The following is a 23,060-nucleotide window of genomic DNA, read 5'->3' as shown; positions in this document are numbered from 1 at the left end:
GGGGATATAGCCGTGAACAAGACAGACAAGGTCTCCGTCCTCATGGAGCTTATATTCCAGGTGCAGTTTAGCTGTCTAGATAAAACACAAGCAAGTCCAAAGGATGTAAGGCAATTTCAGAGAGTGACACGTATTTGAAGAAAATAGGGGAGGAGCACAGAGTGTGATAGCAGTTGACAGTGTAGATAGAACAGTCAGGGAAGGCTCCTCTGAGGATGTGACCTTTGAGCTGCAGCCTAAATGGAAAGATGGGCTTGGGCATGAGCTGGAGTGCAGAAGGCAGAGGGAACAGCAGTGCAAAGGCGCCGAGGCGGGTGTGAGCTGGGTTCCCCACAGCTTTGAACACATCTGTTTGAAGAAAGGAGGAAAGTCAGTGCCGTCAGTGGGGAAAGCCTGGAGAAGGAAGGGTAAGACACGGGCTGGTGGGCCCAGATCATGCTGGAGCTTGCAGGCTCCAGGCGATAAGTGCTCATGTATGGGGACCTAGGGGCGCGGCCTTCACACTGCCTCAAGAGCGGAACAGGCTCCCGGACCAGCTGGGAAGGGGCCAGGAAAAGCTAGCCTGCCCATAGGGTGAACTCCTATGAAGTTGGTCGACAGTCCAGGGTGCTGTGTCCTAATGGACCGGGGAAACTCGAACTTGGTACAGAGGGTGTGGTCATATCAGTGCTTTAATGCAGAGCAGCCGATAGCTGTGGAAGCCCACAAGGGAGACTCCAAGTTAGCTGCAGCAGCGGTGGTGGTGGTGGTGGTGGTACGGCCGCTGGAATTGGGGTAACAGGAAAAGATCTCTGAGGAGGGGCGTGGTCTATAGGAGCACAGTTTCAAGGCCTCTGTGAGTCTCAGGACTTACTGGAGAATGGAAGCCAAAGCCCAGGCCGGCTGAAGGGGAGCTGTAGTGGAGGGAGGGTTTGGGGGAATGTGATGGTGGAGATCACGGGAACCAAGCTGGACCTCAGGAAGAGCCCGGGCAATGGGGCTGATTAGGGTGCCACCTGCTGGTGGGATGAGGCTGCTGCTGGTCTCCTGGCCCAGGTGAGGTCCACCTCAAATGGAGGCCAGGAGGGAATTTATAACAGCATTTATGATGGTGTTCTTACTGCCTTAGTTTGGGTTGAGACATGAATATAATAGATGCTAAGTTCCAAAGGAGCCACTGTGCAGAGATTTCAAAGGGTATCAAGGACAACTCTTCAATTCCTTACCCACTAGAGAAGGAAAAGGGGATTTGCAGATAGAACAAATGAGCTGCTCTCAAGGCCCATCCTTCCCAGAGTTGGTGGGAGGGGTCGCTGGCTACTCTGTGCTTCAAACCTCGAGAGAGACTCTAAGGAGAATACTTGGAGAGCTAGCTAAGTGTGTCCTGAACAGAGAGGCGCCGCACTGGGGTCTGACTTCTGCCTGGGAGATCTAACAGGCTGGGAGTGGGCTGGCTGCCCGCCCTGGAAGCAGGAATAACGAAGTGGCTGCTGCTTCGTGCAATTAGGGACAAGCTAGAGTTAGTGTGTTTCCAGATGTTCAGGAAAAGAGAAAACAAGAAGGGTTTTTTGTTTGTTTGTTTTGTTAATCCTCACGTGGGGATATTTTTCCCATTGATTCTTAGAGTGAAGGAAGGAAGGGAGTAGTAATTTGTTGATTTTCCAAGGAAACAGCAGGTGTTGGTGAAAACAGCAAAGTACAGTAAATATTTTCCAAAGTAAATATCTGCATTTTTTCTTGTTATAGAAATAACACATGCGAACCCAGATTCAAACAGATCACAAATACATATTAGCACAGAATGAATTTCCACTTTCTGTTTCCCACCCTGATCTTGAAGGCCTTTCCTTCTTAATTTACTTTCCGGATCACGTTCCGCCTTGTGACCAGCAGGGGGCAGCACACCACTGTGTTAGTGGGACCCAGAGCTGCCGTTGGCTTTGAGAGGCAAGCCCCATCTAGCAGAAGGCTTTACAAAATGGTTTTACTGTAAAACAATTTTTAAGTTTTCTAAAATGGTGTCAGGAAAACCTCCTCGTGATTTTTTTTTACATGTTTAGAACTTGTCAGTTCTGGCCACTGTGCCCTAGATTATTATAACCCTTGAGCTCTGAGCTTTTGAGACCAAGACAAAAAAGTGTATAAACAAAGGGAATGTATTGGCTTGTAGAACTGAAAACTCCAGAAGTTTGTTCTGGGGAGAGGAATGTGTGCTTCAGGTCTGGTTTGATCTGGTTTCACCCCATCATGAGAGCCTTGAAGTTTCCGACTGTCCATGGCCAGCTTTGTCTGGGGCTGCCTTCCCTCGTGTTCCAGCCTCATATCTGCACACTTCACCTCTGGAAATGCTGCCTGGGTGTCAGCCGCCTGGATGGAGCAAACACTGTGACTAGGGGGAGAGAGTTATGTTCATTCACTGCAGCCTAAGCTCCATGCTTCAGGAGAGCAATGGGATTTCTCCTGCAGGACCTGGGCTGTGTTTGGGTGCGGGGAATACCTGGGTGACTAAGACCCGTTAATATGGAGGGGTTTGTTGGCCACGTGTGGGGATGTCTTTGTGACACTGGTGCCCTAGGTCTCTGGGATGGTTCATCAAGAAGCCAAGGAAAAATATCGAACACCCTCAAGGGAGCTAACAGGACAACCTCCTCCAGGCCTGCCCACTGCACTCTGTCCTCCACCCAGCCAGCCCCTGAAGGGTTGCTCAGTTCCTCTGCTGGAAATCCTATGGATTCTCTAAGCCCCGGTCCTTCCTGTGGCACACGAGCCCCACATCCCCAGCCCCAGTCTCTCCAGCCTCGTCTGCGTCCCCTGTGTCTGGCACCATAGCCTCTGCTTGTTCATTCTCTTCCCTCTGATGGGACGGACTTTCCATTTCTCTTCCCTGAGTTTACTCCTTTTTCTCCTTCCAGAGTTACCTCAGGCGTCACCAACTCCTCCAAGCTCCTCCCGCAGACACCCCAGGCCGCCCTGGGGCCCTTGCCCTGGGTGTCCACAGCACCCCGTGAGTACCCACAACACGGGGTAATCACTTCCTGTTGCAATTATGTGCCTCCCTCTGCTACGCGGGGAGATTCTCGGTGGCGTAGGACCGCGGAAGAGCTCAGTGGGCGCTGATGGGACTGCTGGGAGGCGCTCTCCATCCCTCCGCAGCGCAGGGGGTCCGTGTTCTGCTCTGCCTTTGGCCCTGGGAGGCAGATAGTGGCTTTCCCCCTCAAAACAGAACTTCCTCCTTCAATTATTTTTCTCCCCAGGAGCCCCAACCATCCCATCAGCCTGAGTGATCTTCTCGGGTCCCTTCCAGTCCCCACCTGTATGACTGTTCACCGGAGGAGAAGAGAGCTGGTCCCACAGGTCTGAGATGACGTGGGACCTGCGCTTCCCTAGGAAGTCAGATTAGATAGGAAGGGCACAGCCCCAGTTTGGGTTCTAAGTGTATCTGAGTGGAAAGAAATGTTCATTTTTTAGGAGATTTCTAATGTGTTTTCTTCCAGCTTCCTGGCCGGCCTGCCGGGGTGGAAAGCTCCCCGTGTGGTCTGAATGAGGGAAGTGAATGGAGTTGGGCCATTTAGAATAACATCACCATGACTGATAAAGAGACGGCTCACATTTTTGAGTGCTCGCCTTGTTAGCTATCATTTTATATATAACACATGTAATAAACCATTCAAGGTATGCAGCATCCTATGAGGTAGACACAAGAATCATCCCCCAATTTATAGGCAAGGAAACTGGGGTATACTAACAGGTTAAGTATCTTGCCTAAGCCATGAAGGTTCTCAGTGACAGAGACAGGGTTCCAATGCAGACAATCTGGTCCCCATACCCTCAACCACCGCCCTACGCTGCCAGTCTTGTCCAGGCTGTGGAAGAAGGAGGAGGGAGAGGGACCACTTTGGAAAAGGGTATCCAAGCTGGTGGAAATCTGCCTCCATGGCTACTGTGGCTGCTGGTCTCCAAAGACCAAACCTGGCTCAGTTTTATCCACCCAGGCATCTCCAAGCCATCCTAAATACTGGTTATAATAAATAAACTAGAGGCCTGGTGCACGAATTTGTGCACCAGTGGAGTCCCTTGGTCTGGCCTGTGGAATTGGGCCAAAACCGGCTCTCTGACGTCCCCCAAGGGGTACCAGATTGTGAGAGGGCACAGGCCAGGCCAAGGGACCCCACTGGTGCATGATCAGGGCCGGGGAGGGACACAGGAGGTTGGCCAGCTGGGGAGGGACCATGGGAGGGTTCCAGGGTGTGTCTGGCCCTTCTTGCTCAGTCCCAATCGGCCGGACCCCAGCAGCAAGCTAACCTACCAGTCGAAGCGTCTGCCCCCTGGTGGTCAGTGCACATCATAGCAACTGGTCAACAAGCCGACTGTTTGTCCCCTGGTGGTTAGTGCATGTAATAGCAAGCGGTTGAGCTGCCTTAGCATATCATTAGCATATTATGCTTTGGTTGAATGAACGACTAGACGACTGGACACTTAGCATATTAGGCTTTTATTATATAGGACTAGAGGCCCAGTGCAAGAAATTTGTGCAGGAGGGGGGATCCCCTCAGCCCAGCCTGCACCCTCTCCAATCCAGGACCCCTCAGAGGATGTCCAGCTGCCGGTTTAGGCCCAATCCCTGGCAGTTGGATATCCCTCTCACAATCTGGGACCACTGGCTTCTAATCACTCACCTGCCTGGTCGCCCCTAACTGTCCCTGCTGATGGCCTGATCGCCCCTCACTGCCTCTGCGTGCTGACCTGGTCGCCCCTAACTGCCCCCACCATCAGCCTGGTCACCTATTACTGCCCCCCATGCTGGCCTGGTCGCCCCACACAGCCTGCTTATTCAGTTGTATGGTCATCCCTCACTAACCCCCCTGTAGGCCTGTCATAGGCAGCCATCTTGTGAGGGTGTGAGAGTTAATCTGCATATCACCTCTTTATTATATAGGATACCTGCTAATGATCTATCATGTTACAGCCCTCAGAACACATCATAAGCCTTATTTAATTAGAGATTGATGATGGCTCTGTGAGGGCGGTACATTAATTCCATCTTACAGGAGGAGAGGGTGGAGCTCAGCAAAACTAAGTGACTCACAGGCCCCAAACAAGTAGACAGAGAGTTAGGACCTGCTCTTGGGTCCCCGGTCTGTGGACTCAGGGCCAACATCATAGAAGCTTTTCCCTTGTGACTGAGGGTCTCTTCATTTTGGGTGAGTCTCTAGAGTAAATATCTGTAGGGTGACTTGTTCTTATTCTCCACTTCCTGCCTCCCCCAGATGACACACAGATCTGTTGCTCCCCAGTTCACAAGCCCTGCTCAGAGGGCCAGACAGGTCTGAGGGTGGAGACACCTGCCTTCCTGTCCAGGGCAACTTTTCACCTCTCTCCACCCCAACCCATGTCCACTCGTTTTCCTCCAAACATCCCCACTTCCCCATTTTCCTTTTGCCTAGAAATGTTTGAGGTTTGACAGTTCCTGCCTGTGCTTTCAGGGTTGTCATTCCCATTCCCCTCAGTCCTTCTTGAGTCTGTGGACTTTCAGGGACATTAGAGCCTAAAGTGCCAGCCAAGGCCAGGTCCGGACTTTCCTGATCCTCCTCTTCAGGGTCATTCAAGGATCCCTAGAGATGGCATTGGAGAGAAGTGTGAAGGTTGGTCTTGTCATCAGGCAGACACGGAGGCCTACTATTCCGTCATTCAAACAGCTAAGGAAGGCCCATTTCCAGAAAAAAAGTCCCCATCTCTCTTCACCAGAATTCCTGGGACCCCCAGCAAGTCACCCCTCCGAGCAAACCCAGTCACCCTCACGGACTCACGTGGAGGAGAGACCTGGGCCTGGGGAGTTGGGGCATTACTCTGACTGATAAGGAGCTCTCACATTGGTTGAGAGCTCACTTTGTTAGCTAAGATTTCTTGATTGCAAGATATCATTTTACTAGTAAGTATACTATATGTACAAATCATTCCATATTCACAGCATCTTTTGAGGGAGGCACCATTATCATTCCCATTTTATAGACAAGGAAACTGGGACATCGAAAGCTTAGGCCATGAAACCGGAGTGAAGAAGATAAGCCAGGAGCTAAGACCAATCCCTGCTCTCTCCCCAGGTTCCCCACGCAGGTGGCACATTCATCCATTCATCGCTAACTACCTGCCACGTTCAGGGCGTACTAAGGAAATAACACCTCAGCCTAGGCCCTAGTTGGCTTTCATAAGTTCAATACTCCATAGTGAAGACGGAAGTGTCAGTTCCATACAATAAAACAAGCTCTGAGAGAGGCGTAGACCGCAAGTGTGTGGGAACAGAATGGGAAATCCACTGAGATAGACACAGGCAGGAGGAGTTGTTTGTGCCAGAGTTCAGGATCATAAGAAAGAACATCTTCCCTGCTGTGCTGCCCTGGGACCCACAGCCCTGCTGGACCCGTTTGGGCACAGAAGGTGGCACATTGTCCCAAACAGCTGAGTCACTCCTCAGATTCCCCACCACTGGCTGAACACCCGGCTGGCCCTCTCTGTAGAGATTGGTGGGTGGGTGCTGAAAACAATGGGTGAGTTACCAATGGTGTTTCACGACAGTGTGAGTCCTGCTTTCTGGGACCTCTTAAAAATGCAGGCTGTGGTTTTCTGATATTTTCCACATGCCACAAAATTTACGAGTCTGATCTCACGGAGCAGCCAGGAAGGCAATTGGTGATATATGTGGGCTGTCTGGCTCCTCTGAGAAAGGATTCAATTGTGTCTCTTAAAGTGATTTAATCCTAAATCTTAGGCTGGGACGAATAGAAAATGCAAATCTATCTTCTTTGTTTAAGGATTTTGTATATTTGATAGTTTCAAAACAATCACGCAGAGAAAAACCATATTTTAACGAATGCATCTTGTTGGAGAGTGTAGATGTTTTGACAAATCGCAAAGCCAACCAAGTCACACACTTCATTGTCAATTCTTGCTTCCAGCTGGCAAGCATTTAAAATAATATTCCAAGAAGGTTTTCACATTCCTGATAACATTGTTTGATTACTGCACTTTCTAGATAATAGTTTTTCAAAACTGTATCTTGCAGCTAAAAATTAAATAGCGACTTCTGGGTATGCATGGCATTCTTTAATAAAATGCGGCCCAATATAATATTCTCAGTGGCTGAGCAGTAATATAGAAGAGATTTACTGTAGTCCAAATGAGTGAGATCACTGATCCTATAGGATTCGTATTATTTTCTCAAGCTAAACTCCAGAGAATGCTGGGAATGGAGCCACAGGCTCCATTCACATCTGCCAGGATCCTAGATGGGCCTTTCTTTCCCATATGGATATCTGAAGAATTCTTGGGGTCTGTCAGCTGTGGGCTGGGAAAATGCCTCCTAAGAGAAAGCTGTGGACAAAGTTGTTTATTTGTGTCCACCATAAAAATGGACCTCTGCTTAGGGCAGCAAAACTATTCAGTTTGATATCATAATGGTAGATACATGCCATTCTGTCTTGTGTTAACCTATAGAATGTAACAGTAATGTTTGTTATGGACTTTGGGTGATAATGACATGTCAGTTTAGGTTAGATTGTACACAATGCATCGCTCTGGTGAGGGATGTTGATAATGGGGGAGTTATGCATGAGTGGGGGCAGGGGATGTATGGCAACTGTCCATACTTTCTGCCTAATTTTGCTGTGAACCTACAACTGAGCTTTATAAAAATTGGAACAGACTGTGGAACCTCAGAGGGAAGGAAGGGGAGGGTGGGTGGGAAGGAGGGAAGAGATCAACCAAAGAACTTGTATGCACACATGCATAACCCATGGACACAGACTATAGTGTGGTGCAGGCCTGGGGCGGGGGTGGGTGCAGGCTAGAAGGGGTCAATGGGAAAAGAAAGGAGACATATGTAATATTTTCAACAATAAAGATTTTTTTTTAAGTGCCTCTGGGCAGCTCAATGTACCACCCAAGCTTCCTAGTCCGAGTGGCCACATGGCTCTGCCAGCGCCCTCCTCAGGCTGCTCCTGCCGGCTCCGCAGCGCTTTCTGCCAGCTCCCCGCTCTTCACTTTGTTTCTTGCTTGTCCCTCAGAATCCGGACGTTCCATCCATGTTTGTAGAGAACCTGACATGTGGCAGGCACTGGCTTACCCCTGGGTTCAAGCTTGGCTCAGACCCAGCCTCAGAGCAGAGTCTCCTGGAATAGACCCCAGGTCATTTGGGGTGCAGTATTAGAGCCGATGGGCTCATCTGTCTGAAATATTTATTCCATAAGAAAATCATTAAAAATGTACTAGAAAGTAGGGGGCTGGCTGGAGTCCCAGAGAGAAAAAATGTCCTGGGTGAAAGGTGCCTCCTGTGTTCATACATCGGAGCAAAGAGGACAGACGCGCCTGAGGATGGAACCCATGATGGTTGGCAGCATCTCACTCACTGGGCTCGCCTGCTCCCCAGTCAGGCGAGGCTACGCTACATATGGCAGCAGACAACTACGAACTCTTAGGACCTTAACACAATGCAAGCTATTCTTCACTCACATAAAGTCCAACGTGAGTGTCACTGGTTGGGTGTCTCTAAGTCCCGAGTTCAGGGTTCCAGCTCCTGGTATGGTGTGTGGCTCTGATGTATCCAAGTCTTTGCTCCAGGCATGAAGGCGGCAAAGCAAGGGACCATGGAAGATGTTGCTGGGCCTTTCAAGGTCCAGGCCCTGACATGGCATACACACCTGTAGGTCTGGGTGAGCACCAGCAGCTCTGCCATGCACAGTAGGAAAACCACTTCCGCTGAGAACAAGTAGATTTTTATTGATTTCAGAGAGGAAGGGAGAGGGAGAGAGAGATAGAAACAACAATAAGGGGAAAGAACCATCAATTGCCTGCCTCCTGCACACCCCCTACTGCAACCTGGGCATGTGTCCTGACCAGGAATTGAACTATGACCTCCTGGTTCATAGGTTGATGCTCAACAACTGAGTCATACCAGCTGGGCCATTGGGGACAATTTTAAAACTAAAAGGTCATCTTCGATTCTTTCTAGACTTTTCCAATCCCATCTACCAGGCTATTTTTCTTACCTATCTGTAGTCATTAAACTAGAGACCTTTTGATACAGAAGTCCTGAACTTCCTGTCTCCTGCCCAGAGCCACAGGAAAGCATTATGTATTAGGACAGGAGACAAAAGGGGGGCAGCCTCTTTGTTTGTCAAGAAATAGATCAAATAATACAAGAAATTCAATAATATATGTTGCAAGAATTCTGTAAAAGGAACTGTTAGAAAGACAAATCCACCCATCTTTCTTGGAAACCCATAAATTTGCCCAGAATATGCCCAGAATATCCTGAACTGTAGGTAAGTCTCAACTTAAAAATATCATTCTCTTTCTACTTGGAAATAGATGGTTAGACATCTTGATAAAACACTTGATAGTTTTCTGATCATCACTGGCAACTATTGTCACTGAAAATTCGGTTGTAGTAAGCTTACCTAGACAAAGTTATAATAATAAATTCTATGAAGCTAAGAGAAAATGCAAAATTCCCTTTGTTACTTTAGATAATCATATCTTCATTCAAAAGAATTTTTCATTCAAGGATCTCAAAATAGTATCAAAACACAGACTACAGAAGGGGAAGTGTGAGTGTAGGTGTTTTCACACACGTGCTTTCTGATACCTGCCAAAATCCCAACCCCGTTCATGCTGATAGTTGGAAATTGCTATGATGATAGTGCCTTTATTTGTGTACTTGGGACTTCAATATGGTGCTGTCCTCTGACCCCACTTCTCTAAGAACCAGGAAATAAGATTGCCCTTTGAGAGCCAAACAATAAGGTCAACATCAGAGAGAAGCAAAGTCACTTGAAGAAGAGCCCCAGCGAGCAGTGTAAAGGCCCGCTGGCAATGCAGGGAAGGTGAATCATATGTAAAGGAAGAAAGTGTCTCCTATAAGAGCAGCTGGTCAGCCCTGGAAGCCTGGAAAAGAAGAGAATCGGTTGCAGGTGCTGACGGCAGAAGCAAAGGACCTTGAACACAAAGGGTTTGGGGCTGGAACCCAAAGTGATGAAAATAGTGCATTTGACTTCAGTGCCCTTCTATTTTCTTCCTTCCTTCCTTTCTTTTATTTTTTAGTTATTTAAATTATTTTAGGACCCCTTTTCTTCTACTGCCTCCCATCAGCCAGTACCATATTATCTTGTTCCTTCCAAGAAAAACTCCACATCCTTTTCAGAGGCAATAGGAAGCCATGGAAAGGAATCTTGCCCTATAGAACATAATCATTGATTCTTAGGTTAATTATAAATGTTTATCATATGTGCTCAAATATAAGATGAGGATTTTTCCCTGAAAAAAATTATGCCTTGGTCTCGTGAGGCTGCCCTCTCCATTTCTTCATTGTGAGTAGCCAAGTGCTGCTGGGGGAAGATACATCCAGGTTAAAGGGGATCTAACTCAACAATCTGAGTCACTGGACTCCACTGGCAAATGTGTCTGTAAAGTGAAGATAGACTCGGAGGGTGGAGGCCAGTTGAATCCTAAACTTTGAGCTTCATTTGCCAGATGGAATCATCCGTCTATGTTAGTTTGATTTCACTGACCATTCAAGTCATCTAACACTTCTTGCTCTAATTCCATAACCTCTCTCTGCTCTGCAAGCAATTTTCTGATCACAGCTCACGAGTCTGCCTGCAAGAAAATGCTGTGCTTGTCATGTAGACTTTTGAGCATTTTGGTCCCTGTGATAGTTACTTGTCATTGTCAATGAATACCTGGCATATTGCACTTACCCTTCAGTCTCACAACTTGGCTAATGAGTCTCTACTACCAAAAATGGTTCTGCTTATAGTGGGCTACTAACGTTCCGAGTCTGCAGGGCTGCAAGCCAGCCCAGCCCATGGACCGTCCATAGAGGTAGTGATAGCAACACATCAAGGCTTTCCAGCAGATGGACTGTGGATCTTGCTCATCAAGAAAACTTTTTGACTTGTTGGGTGGGTGAAAGAGAGCTCTTTTTTCCTATTGTCATATGATGGCTATTTTCCATTTCAAATGGCAAGCTTTCAATCTTCATCTCTGCGCAGCTCTAGGTTGCTCCTCTTTTGTGTGCCAAGAATAAATTTTGCAAGTAACATTCACAATTTCCATGTTACTGGCAATTTTGGAGGCAACACACTTATTAGTTCTTTTAGAAATTCCCAAACAAGAAATCACAGTACCCTCCGCATGAAGTGTGCATAAGAGCTGAGCTGATGTAAGCTGTGTCCTCAAATCTGAAAACAAGGACTGGGCCAATAAGGCTGGCAATGAATGTTTCCTCCGTGTGTGTGTGTGTGTGTGTGTGTGTGTGTGTGTGTGTGTGTAAAACTTCCTCCCTAAGTTCCTCAGGGCATTGGGTCTTGGAAGGCTCTCATGTGCACATACGTACATGCATACATGTGTACACTACCAAAATAGAGCTTTGTCCTTTTCTTCATTGACAACTCTATTCTAGACACATTAAGTTAACTTTCTCTAACCAAAGGAGGCTAGTTTAGAATATAAGTTTTCAATAAAAACTGAAAACATCAGGAGACACCGCCTGCACAAGAACTTGGGAAATGAGAAAGCTTCCCTGGCAGTTCTCAGGGCGAGAAAGCAGAGGCCTAACCATCGGTAACAGAGCAGGCTGAGTGGGCAGTCCTGAGGGACAGCTTCTGACTCCGCAGCATGCTCATGTGGCGTTTGTGAGCCTGTTCTTCTCTTGCATAACTTTTTGCTGTGGTTGCAATTAAGTAATTGCACAATTACTGGATTCATGTCTACGTTCCTGCACATTTCAAGTTCTTAGGAGGCAGGGACTGTGTCTGGCCTTTTTCCCCTCCGAAAACTCAGCCCCTACTACAGTGTCTTGACATGGAAGATGTTTAGTAAATATTAGATGAATGGATAATATACCACCCAAGGGACTATGTCCTTCACCTTTGAACCACTAATGCCTAGCAGAGTGCCTGGCATAGCCGGAAGTTAGGCATCAGCTGAGGAAGGAAGGAAAGAAGAAAGGAAGGAAGGAAGGAAGGGAGGAAGGAAGGAAGGGAGGGAGGGAGGGAGGGAGGGAGGGAGGGAGGGAGGGAGGGAGGAAGGAAGGAAAGAAGGAAGGAAGGAAAGAAAGAAGGAAAGAAGGAAAGAAGGAAAGGAGGAAAGAAGGAAGGAAAGAAGGGGTCATCACCATCCTGTGAACTTAGTGTGATTGAACTTGAGGTTTCTTGATTAATATCATCAAAGGGAGAATCTCTTTCTGTTGGTAAAGGTATGAAAAATAAACAGAATGCCATCTAATTTAATTTGAGCTGCAAAGGAAGTGACTAACGAGGCATTTCTGTATTTGGGTGGGTGGAGGATGCTCTAAGTGCTACCTGGATGTGGTTTTAGTTACTTTAGTGACTGTTACAGTCTCATGAGAATAATCTCCTCTAATAAGGACAATTACTTAGATTTATTACTCCTTTGTGGTCTTGTTAAAGATCTAAGAAGGCTCTTATTTAAATGAAAAGAACAATAGGAGCTTTTAAACAGAGAGCAAGGTTTAATTAAAACTTGAGCATCAGATTGGTGCCTCTGGAGTTGGGTAGGAAAACTGGGTTAAAAAAAGAAAAAGGAGTAAATAAACAATGGCACCAATTTTACCTACTTTTGGGGGGGGGGGAGAGACCATTTTGAATGAAAAGCCTCACAAGGCTGTGTGTACTCAGGCTACACAAAACATCCCTTTTCTGAGGGTGGCCTTTGGAATCAGTCCTCCTTCTTTGTTTAATGAAATACGATAATGAGCTCGATTACCTGCTGGGTGGCCCAATCCAAGTGCCGGAGCTGGGATGACCGATGGAATCACTCCGATAATACCAGTGGTATTTACAAAGTACTTTATAATGTTCCCAGCGAGGAACCGGGCCAGAGTGCTCCCAAAGAAATGCATTGTCCCAGAGAGCCCGTCCCACAAGCAGGAGTTCAGGGTTCTTCCTGCTTGAGGAATATTAGCAAGAGCTGCTTGGAAACTCCTAAAACTCTGGCGCTGGGGAAATGTCATTCAAAAGAATTCATATCCTATGAACACCCCCCTCCCCCAAACAAAAATATAGAATGAAACAAGTGTGATAGCCCATGAGATGAGGGGCCCTGCAGCAGACAGACCGCTTCTCGCCGTCTGACACGGCTGATGTTTCCGTGTTGGCTGGTGCATATAAATGCAGCTGTCTGCTGGTAGCAGCATTATTCTGTTCCAAATAAATAACCAACAGCAGTCATTTAGATGCATTTTGGGTGACGAAGGCACATGGGATCTCATGTCATCTAAGCCAGAAGTATTTCCACATTAAATTATATTATTGAAAACAATGAAGGAGTAAGCACAGGGTGCGGTGGGGGAGGGGTTATTTCTTGGCTTATGGGGTATGTTCTGATTTTATGTCACCCTGGTGGTCAACAAATGTCATACCAAGAACAGATGAGCACTAAATGAATCTCTTCTTGTGATGATTATAACAAGACTGTAAAATGGAAAACAGTAAATATAACTCATCCTTATTAAGACTCTCCAGTATTTGTTTCCAGCCTGAGCTCCTAACAAGAGAGTAAACAATACTTGGTCTCTTGTGATTGCTAATTAAAATGCAATAAATTATGGAATCAATTTAAATTCTGGATCAGCTCTACAGTGGGTTCAACAACCTCCTAAATTTTATTTTCCTCTTGGGGTCTCCTTTCCAGAACCTTCAGGTGGGGGTGTCTCTGTGTACATGGCCTCTCTTTTGTTTGATTTTTAGTTGCTCTGGTGGCTTCTTTTGGGAAAATACGGTTAATAGCAGGGAAATTCTAGGATCTTGGTGTATGTTTTCTCTGCCTCTGAGTTACCACCCTGCCTTTGGCTTGTTGTTTGGACCAGGATAGGATTTGGGGTTGCTGCCCAAAGACGTTCAGTGGGAGTGGCCTTGGCAAGGCACCCGGCACAGCCGAATAGCTCGGGTTCCCCACAGCCTTGTCTGGGCCCAGCAAGAACAACGATGTCCCTAATGCATAAAGACAAAGTGTTTGTCAGTGAGGCCCAGCAGGGGAGGAGACTATTGCCCCTTGGGAGAGGATATGCAGATATAGGCATGGATACGGAGACAGAGTTATAGGTATGGCACAGTTATATAGATGTGTCCTACATGAGAAGTATTTCCACATTAAATTATAGTATTGAAAATAATGAAGGAGTGAGGCTATATAGATAAAGTTATATATATAATATACCTATACCTATATCTATATATTTCTCTCTATATCTACCTATAGTTATATAGATAATTATACAGAATATGTAGTTATAACATAATATATAATGTAATATATTATATTACTATATAATATATTGTCATTAATAATTATTAGTAATAATTACTCATATTTATATATTACATAATATATAACTATATCTATTTATACCTATATTTGTATCTATATATATAGTTTGGTTTTGAGGGTATTTTAAATCTAGTAGAGTCTGCAAGAAAGAAAATATTCTAAGAAAGATCCCTCTGGGAAAAGCTAGATGCTTTGGCCAGCGTGGCAGTGGCTCTGTCACACTGCCAGGGAGAAGACGGGAACAGATAATCAGACCCCGGGCAGGGTTGCCCTCGGAAGGCTTTGCTGCCTGCTGCTGACTTGCAGGGGTGAGGGGCAGGTGAAGTGTGAAGAGTTTGTGTGTGTCCCCGCCAGAATCCAGCTTAACTAGCATTGCCCTCTGAGTGGAGCCCGAAACGCAGTCCCGGGTAAGAGGACACTGTGTCAGAGCAGCGGCGCAGCCCCAGCCTGCTCGACCCTTGTGTAGGACATGCCCAGTTCTTTTCTGCCTCCTTCAGAAAAACATCAGCAGTCTCATCTCTTGCTACCTGAGAAGCAAGCTTGGCATAGCAACCTTCCCAGCTGTTACTCAGCTGTCACTCAGGAGAATTAACTTCTATCCCATTCAGTACTTAATAATCTCTTGTGGGTTGGTTGAGAGGCAAAGGACATTTTCACCTTATAGATGTGCCATATGATCTCTTTAAAAGTCACTGGGATGGAAGGGCGTAAATATGGACTTTAGAGTAAGACAGAGTTGGGTTTAAACCTCTATTTTGTCTCTTATTAACTGCATATTCTTCAGCCAGTTGTCTGACTTAAATACAAAATGGGCTTAATAGTGGCTACCTAATGGGGGCTATTATGGAGATTTAAAAAGCGCTTGTATATAAAATGCCTGCAACATTTAGAAGACAATAAATGTTGGTTAAAACAATTTAAACTGTGTTTATCTCTATTTTGTTAACCTTTTCAATATCCATTTTCTTTTTATATATTTAAAAACCTGTAATTTTAACCTGCTCTCATGCCTATTCCCCAGGTTATTTTCTTAAAGGAACAGCATAATGATTTGAACGGCAAATGATGATTTTTCTTTTCTGGAACACACACACACACGCACACACACACACACACACACACACACACTCACACACCCCACATGTGCACACACACACAGAGGCAGATAGGTGACTTTCCAAAGTGCCTCAAGCGTTGGATTGTCATAATCATTAAGAAAGGGGCCTATTTCACATGAGAAAACACTGAAGCAGTTAATGCGCGGTGCATCATGGGAGCTGTAGTCCTCCCGGATCTTTAAAAAAAACGTGCTCTGAAGAGCCCAGAAGAAGCGGGGTGTAGGCCCAATTGCCTGCTGGTGAGGACGACCAAATTCTGTGCGCTCATGTTGGAAGAAAATTTAAAAATCCAGAACCCAGCAATCGCTCGCTTTCATCCAACTCGATGGCAGCTGCTCATGAACATTTAATGGCGATTAATTTCATTCTGCCCTGGAACCTCTGGCAGGAAAACTGTTGGCAGCGCTGCAACCAACAACTAGAAAAGACTGCATCTCTGGAGAGAATAACCAGACCACGCCAGGGGTTTCTTCTCTCTGTCCCAATCGCCCTTGTATTTTTATCTGACAGCGCCCTGTGCAATGAGCCTTCGGTGCCTGCTCATTCGTGGGCGGGGAGTAAATCAAACACCCTTTCCCCTTTTCTCTCTTCTGCCGGGGGATTTTTTGCATTTGGTATTTATTGCTCAGAGGCAGGCGGGGTTCTGGAGAGCCAGTGCCAAGCCGGTCAGGAAGAGGAGCCCAGACGAGCCCCGGGCTGGAGAAAGGCTGTGGAGAGACCACCGTTCCCAGGTAGAAGGTCCCCAGGAAATCAGTGTTGGAAAATAAATGCTCCCGAGGCCTAGGAGAGGACAGAGAATCCTTTTATCACAGAAGGCTGCCAATCTTAGAGCTAAAGGAGGGTTTCTTTTAAAACAGCCTACAAAGAAGAAAGGCAGCTGGCAGATTCTTTTTAAAAATACAAAAGAAGGCATGCAAAACCGTGGTTTTTTAAATTTTTTGAATATATTCTTTTATTTTGTTTTATTAAATGTATTGGGGTGACACTGCTTAATAGGATCATGTTTCAAGTGTCAATTCCATACCACATCGTCTGCATACTGCATCGTGTATTCACCACCCAAAGTCAAGTCTCCTTCCATCACCTCGTATTTGACCCCCTTGACCCTGTTCAGCCTCGCCCCCGCCCTTCCCCTCTGTACCCACCACACTAACACACTGGCTTGTAGAAGCCCGGCTTCAGGTATGACTGGGTAAGGGGCGGATACAAGGGGAAGGAAGCAGAAACAAAGACGCTGGGGAGATGTGATGGTTTCTGGAAGCTGAGCTGCGTCCAGGCACACATTGGGTTGTCCCTTCAATCCTAAACACGGCTGTGCTCTCAGGGATTGAAAGAAGGCTGAGCGCAGTGGCTGCGTGAAGGACCCCCCTGGGCATTGCGCAAGTGAGAGAGGGGCCCCAGCTCAGAACAGAGCGTGTGGGGATCCCGCTGTCAACCTCAAACCGGTCCAGCCGGGAAACAGCCCGGACAGGAGGCGGACATGGAATAAAGAAAACCTGCACAGCCTTAACCAGTTTAGCTCAGTGGATAGAGCCTCGTCCTGCGGACTGAAAGGCCCCAGGTTCGATTCCGGTCAAGGGCATGTACCTTGGTTGCGGGCACATTCCTAGCAGGGGGTGTGCAGGAGGCAGCTGATTGATGTTTCTACCTCTCTATCCCTCTCTCTTCCTCTCTGTAAAAAATCAATAACATATATTTTTAAAAAGAAAATAAAAGAAAACCTGCACAGCCTAGCTAGCTAGCGCCTGAGGCTGAAAAAAGGAGAGGGGCCCTGGGTCCTGGTGGGGGAAGTTCCCTGCCTTGCCCTCCATGCATGCGCACAGTCACGCACATTCACAGCCACTCTGGTGACTGGGGCCTGAGGCTTGGGGACCAACACATCCAGCCGGTCATCTCATGCCACTTATCCCAGTTTATGTCTTTTTCTGAGCTCAAAGATCATTCTTCATCCCTGCACACTTCATGCAATTCAGTTCAGTCTATCACATTTCGGATCCCATTTCCCACCTTCCCTTTTCTCCTGAAACTCTCCCTCTGTGCTGCCTGGAATCATGATCAGCCATCAACAAAATCCCTGTACCCGTCTCCTGTCCTCTGAACGCTCCCTTCTTCTTGTTCAAACTTTCTTTTCTGAGGACAGTGCTTCTCCTGTGGCTCTTAGAGTAGTGCCCACACCCTCCCTACCCCAATCCATTGATCCATCCCCCCTTTCCCTGTCTGTCTACCCCTCAGATCCTATTTTCCCAACTTAAGTTCATAGTCAATCATTATCATTACTTCCAAATTTACATCTCAAGCCCGGACTTCTCTTCTGAGCTAGAGTCAGTTGCCCACTTGACATCGCCACCTGGATGTCTGATAGGCTTCTCAGACTCTAACTGGTCCAAGATCGAGTTTATGATCTTTCCCATCCTGCAGTCTCCTCTGTGTTAGTAAATGGTGGCCCTTTCTTCTAATTGCTCAGGTCAAAACACTTGTTGCGTCTTTAGGTCTTTCCTCACCCCTCAGTATTGCAGTTTATTGGAGATATACTAGGAAGTGCGATATAACATTGTGTGTGTTAAGGCTGTGCAGGCTGATGATTTGCTGCATGTATATATTGTGAAATGATTGCCACCATAATGTTAGTTAACACATCTATCACCTCGCAGAGATACCATTTTTTTGTGTGATGAGAATTTTTAATATTTACTCTCTTAGCAACATTCTAGTGTACAGTAAACACAGTGTGGTTACCATAGTCACCATGCTGTACATTAGGTTTCCAGAATTTAATTCATCTTATAACTAGAAGTTTGTATCCTTTGACTGCCTCCCTCCATTTCCCCCAAGTCTCACCTGGCAACCACCAGCCTAACCAGCTGTTTCTATGGGTGTGTGTGTGTGTGTGTGTGTGTGTGTATGTTTTTTGTTTTGTTTTTTAATATTCCATATACAAGTGAGGTCATATAGTATTTGTCTTACTTAACTTCACATAGCATAATGTCCTCAAGTTCCATCCATGTTGTTGCAAATGGCAGGATTTCTTTCTTTCTCATGGCTGAATAAAATCTCATTGTGTATAAAAAAAATACAATTTTTTTTAATATTCTCATCTGTCCATGGACACTTAGGTTATTTCCATGCCTTGGCTATCCTATCTAATAAAAGAGAAACATGGTAATTAGCGTACGTCTGCTACCCTTCCCATTGGCTAATCAGCGAGATATGCAAATTAACTGCCAGCCAAGATGGCGGCCGGCAGCCAGGCAGCTTGAAACTAACATGAGGCTTGCTTGCTTCAGTGACAGAGGAAATCAACATTCCCCGCCTGCTTTGCCGGCCTCTGAGCTTGCAGTTTGAAACATTGTTACAAATATAGAAGCTAAACAAAACCCCAGAAACCTGCTTTCAGCCCTCTGGGATCTCAGAGCTGGAGTTGATACAGTGTTTCGATTATAGAACTGAAACAAACCAGATACCTGCTTTCAGCAGCAGAGGCCTCAGAGCTGGAGCCAGAGCTAAAGCAGGCCCAGAATAAAAAGAAAAAGAAAAAAAGGAGCAGTTGGGATCTTCAGTCACCCGTGAGCCTGAAAACAGCTCTCAGCCCCTCACCCAGACTGGCCAGGCACCCCAGTGGGGACCCCCACCCTGAAGGGTGTGTGACCAGCTGCAAACAGCCATCATCCCCTCACCCAGGCTGGCCAGGCACCCCAGTGGGGACCCCCACCCTGATCCAGGACACCCTTCAGGGCAAACCAGCCGGCCCCCACCTGTGCACCAGGCCTCTATCCTATATAGTAAAAGGGTAATATGCCTCCCAGCACCGGGATCAGCAGAGCTGAGAGGCCTCCTGGCACCGGGATAAGTGTGACAGGGGGCACCGCCCAAACCCCCTGATCGCCTTGTGGCTCTGTGTGTGACAGGTGGCGGGGCCACAACCTCCCTATCTGCCCTGCTCTGTTCGTGACAGGGGAAGGCGCTTCAACCCCCTGATCAGCCCTGCTCTGTGCCTGATGGGGGGAGCTCCCCAACCCCCTGATCGCCCTGTGGCTCTGTGTGTGACAGGGTGCGGCGCCCCAACCCCCCGACCCCCACGGGCCCTGCTCTGTGTGTGATGTGGTAGAGCCATAACCTCCCCATTGGTCCTGCCCTGAGTGTGAGAGTGGCAGGGCCCCAACCCCCTGATGGGCCCTGCTCTGTGCGTGACAGGAGGCAGTGCCCCAACCCCCTGATGGGCCCTGCTCTGTGCGTGACAGGAGGCAGTGCCCCAACCCCCTGATTGGCCCTGCTCTGTGCGTGACAGGGTATGGAGCCCCAACCCCCCTGATGGGCCCTGCTCTGTGCGTGACAGGGGGCAGCGCCCCAACCCCCTGATTGGCCCTGCTCTGTGCGTGACAGGGAGTGGCGCCGCAACCTCCCCATTGACCCTGCCTTGAGTGTGACTGTGGGTGGCATCACAACCTCCCGATCCGCCCTGCTCTGTGCATGACAGGGGGCGGCACCCCAACTCCCCAATCGGCCCTGCTCTGAGCCCGACCAGGGGCTGCACCTAGGGATTGGGCCTGCCCTCTGCCACCCGGGAGCAGGCCTAAGCCAGCAGGTCGTTATCTCCCGAGGGGTCCAAGACTGCGAGAGGGCACAGGCTGGGCTGAGGGACCCCCCCTCCCCCCGAGTGCACAAATTTTTGTGCACCGGGCCTCTAGTCTGTATATATAAAAGCCTAAGTGACTGTTCAACCATTCGACCAGTAGCAATGATGCATACTGACCACCAGGAGGCAGATGCTCAATGCACAGGCATGGAAACATGAAACGGACTGATGAAGCTCAGAGGGAAGTGGGGAGGGTGGGAAGAGATTAACTGAAGATCTTATATGCATACTGAGGCCTGGTGCACAGATTTGTGCACTAGTGGGGTCCCTCAGCCTGGCCTGCAGGGATCAGGCCAAAACCTGCTGTCCGACATCCCCCAAGGGGTCCCAGATTGTGAGAGGGCGCAGGCCAGGCCAAAAGACCCCAGTGGTGCATGAATCCGTGCACCAGGCCTCTAGTTGTGAATAATGCTTCAATGAACATGGGAGTACAGATATCTCTTCAAGGTAGTGATTTCATTTCCTTCAGATATATACCCAGAAGTGGGATTGCTGGATCATATGGTAGTTCTGTTTTTAATTTCTTGAGGAAACTCCATACTGTTTCTTATAGTGGCTGTACCAAGTTACCTACCACCAATAGTGCACAACGGTTCCTTTTTCTCCACATCCTTATGTACATTTCTCTCTTGCTTTCTTGATGATAACTATTCTAACACTTGTGAGGTGATATCTCATTGTGGTTTTGATTTTCATTTTCCTGATGATTAGTGATGTTGAGCACATTTTCATGTACCAGTTGTCCATTTGTATATCTTCTTTGGAAAAATATCTAGTGAAGTTCTTTAGGTCTTTTCTTTCTTTCAGATCTCACAACTGTCAACAAATCCCGTTGGCTCTACTTTAAAACTTTATCCTGTGTTTGACCACATTTCACCTTCCCATCCTGGTTCGGCCACCATCATCTCTTACCTGGATTCTGCAGTAGCCTCCTAATTATTCTTTATTGCTCTCCTTCAGCCCATTCCCTGCACAGCAGCCAGAGTGACCCTGCTAAAACTAAGACTCACCAGGTCACCCCTCAGCTCGAAACCTTCCTAGGACATCACACAGAGAAAGGCCAAGTCCTATCTAAGCCCTACAAGACTTACCTGGTCTGTGTTCCAGCTAAGTCTCTGACCTCATCTCCTGCTCTTCCTCCTGCACCCTGCTCCAGCCATCGCAGCCTCTGAGCTCTTCCTCAAGGTACCAGGAATGGGATTCCACCTCAGGGTTTTGCACTTGCCATTCCTTCCTATGTTCAGATGTTCAGACCATCTCAAAGGGGCCCTGCCCTGGCCAGCCCCTCTAAGCCCCATTCCAGACTCCCCCATTCCCCTTTTCCTGTTTTCATCACTGCCCAACATACTGATCTTTTATACACTGTGGTTGCTTTATTTTATCCTGTTTGTTGTTTGCTTCCTTCTACTCCAAGAAGGCATAGACTTTTGTCTCTGCTGTTTACTACTGAGTCCCCACTGCCCCAAACAGTGCCTGGCACACAGCCGTTTAATAAATAGGTGAATACTGCAGGCTCTGGGAGTGGCTTGTTGGTGAGAGCACAGAGGAAGGAAGTGGGATGGGAATGCAGATGTGATGGAACTGGGCTTTGGAGGAAGAGAAGATGTGGGAGGAAAACAAGCTCCTTTGGAACAGAGTCTGCCTTATCGTCATCAAACTTCCTCAGCATCTGGCACACAGCCACGCCTCCAGCAGCCACTCGGAAATGCACTGGACTAATGAACACACTTTCTTCAGACTGGAGAAATCTGAAAAAGGGTTAAGGCAAAACCAATCTGATTTTCCTATTTCAAAATCCTCCTGTCACCTCAGATCATCCCAAGTCTGTCAATGGGCTGTCCACTTGCTAGGTTACTTTTTTCTTTGCTATTTAAATCAAAACACCTCAAGTCTCATGGGCCAAAAGCTATGGGATGTCTAGTGACCTCACCAGGGATCTCAGCAAATCCCGGGGCCTGTGCTCTCTGAGTTCCCTCTCACTCACTTCCCAGGCCTGCGAAGTCTCCGTTAGATATGTGTCCGAATCATCTTGGGCTGCTCCCCTCTCTCATCTGGGGAGACCACAACCCCCCCCCCAACACCCTAATAATGCAGAGCAGTGTCTGCAGCAGGCTCATCCTAAAATTAGGGGCTATATGTCTATACAACACATCAAACAATTAAGTTTAAAATTGTCCTTTAGCTCCCCAGTGCCCCGGGACGTCTCACTGCCCCACTTTTCTCCTCAGGCTACACACAGGTGGCCCACAGCGGTCGCTCGCCTCCCGGGGGCTGGCAGAGGGTTCCCTGAAGAGTCACCTGCAGTGATTGGATAGGGGGGAGCGGGGGGGGGGGGTGGAGGCGGGGGGAAGGGGATTGAGACTCGGCCTCAGACGCTGCTGCCCATTTCAGTGAACTATGTGTGATTTAGATTTTAGAAACATGGTTTGGAATTATCTCAAATGTTTTATGAACACAATTTCCGGCTTGCAAATAGTTACAAAATTGCTTCCTTCTCAACCTAAATGTGTTGTGGGAAATTAAGATCAACTTCAATGGGCCTCACTTTACCCAAGAGCTAATCATTCAGACCACCAGCCCCACTCAAACCCTAAGTTAATCAGCCACTGTGATTTAGGAGAGGAAATAAGAGGCCAGGCATTGGGGGTGGGGTTGGGGGGTGGAGGGGTGCTCCAGCTATTTGCATTACGAAGCAGTGGTGTGTGGGAAGGAATTAAGGCTACAGAAAATCTGCCTGACACCTCACCTTGGGATACTCTTTTCAGGCATCAAGTCGCACATAACCACTTGCTCCTAAAAGCAGGCTCAGGTTGAGTGGAACTAGCTGGCCTCCCAGCCTGCCTCTGGAGGCTCAGGAGCCCACGGAGCAGCACACGTGCGCGGCTGGCCGCCTGCAAACCCACAACACCCATCCCGCTTTGGATTGCCTGAGGCAGTGGTTCTCAGAGGGTGTTCCTCAGACCCGAAACGTGGGCATCAGCGTCAGC

This window comes from Myotis daubentonii, chromosome 3, assembly GCF_963259705.1.
Source record: "Myotis daubentonii chromosome 3, mMyoDau2.1, whole genome shotgun sequence".
Classification (NCBI taxonomy): Eukaryota; Metazoa; Chordata; class Mammalia; order Chiroptera; family Vespertilionidae; genus Myotis; species Myotis daubentonii.
The sequence above is the reverse complement of the archived record's forward strand: the minus strand, read 5'-3'. Positions refer to the sequence as shown.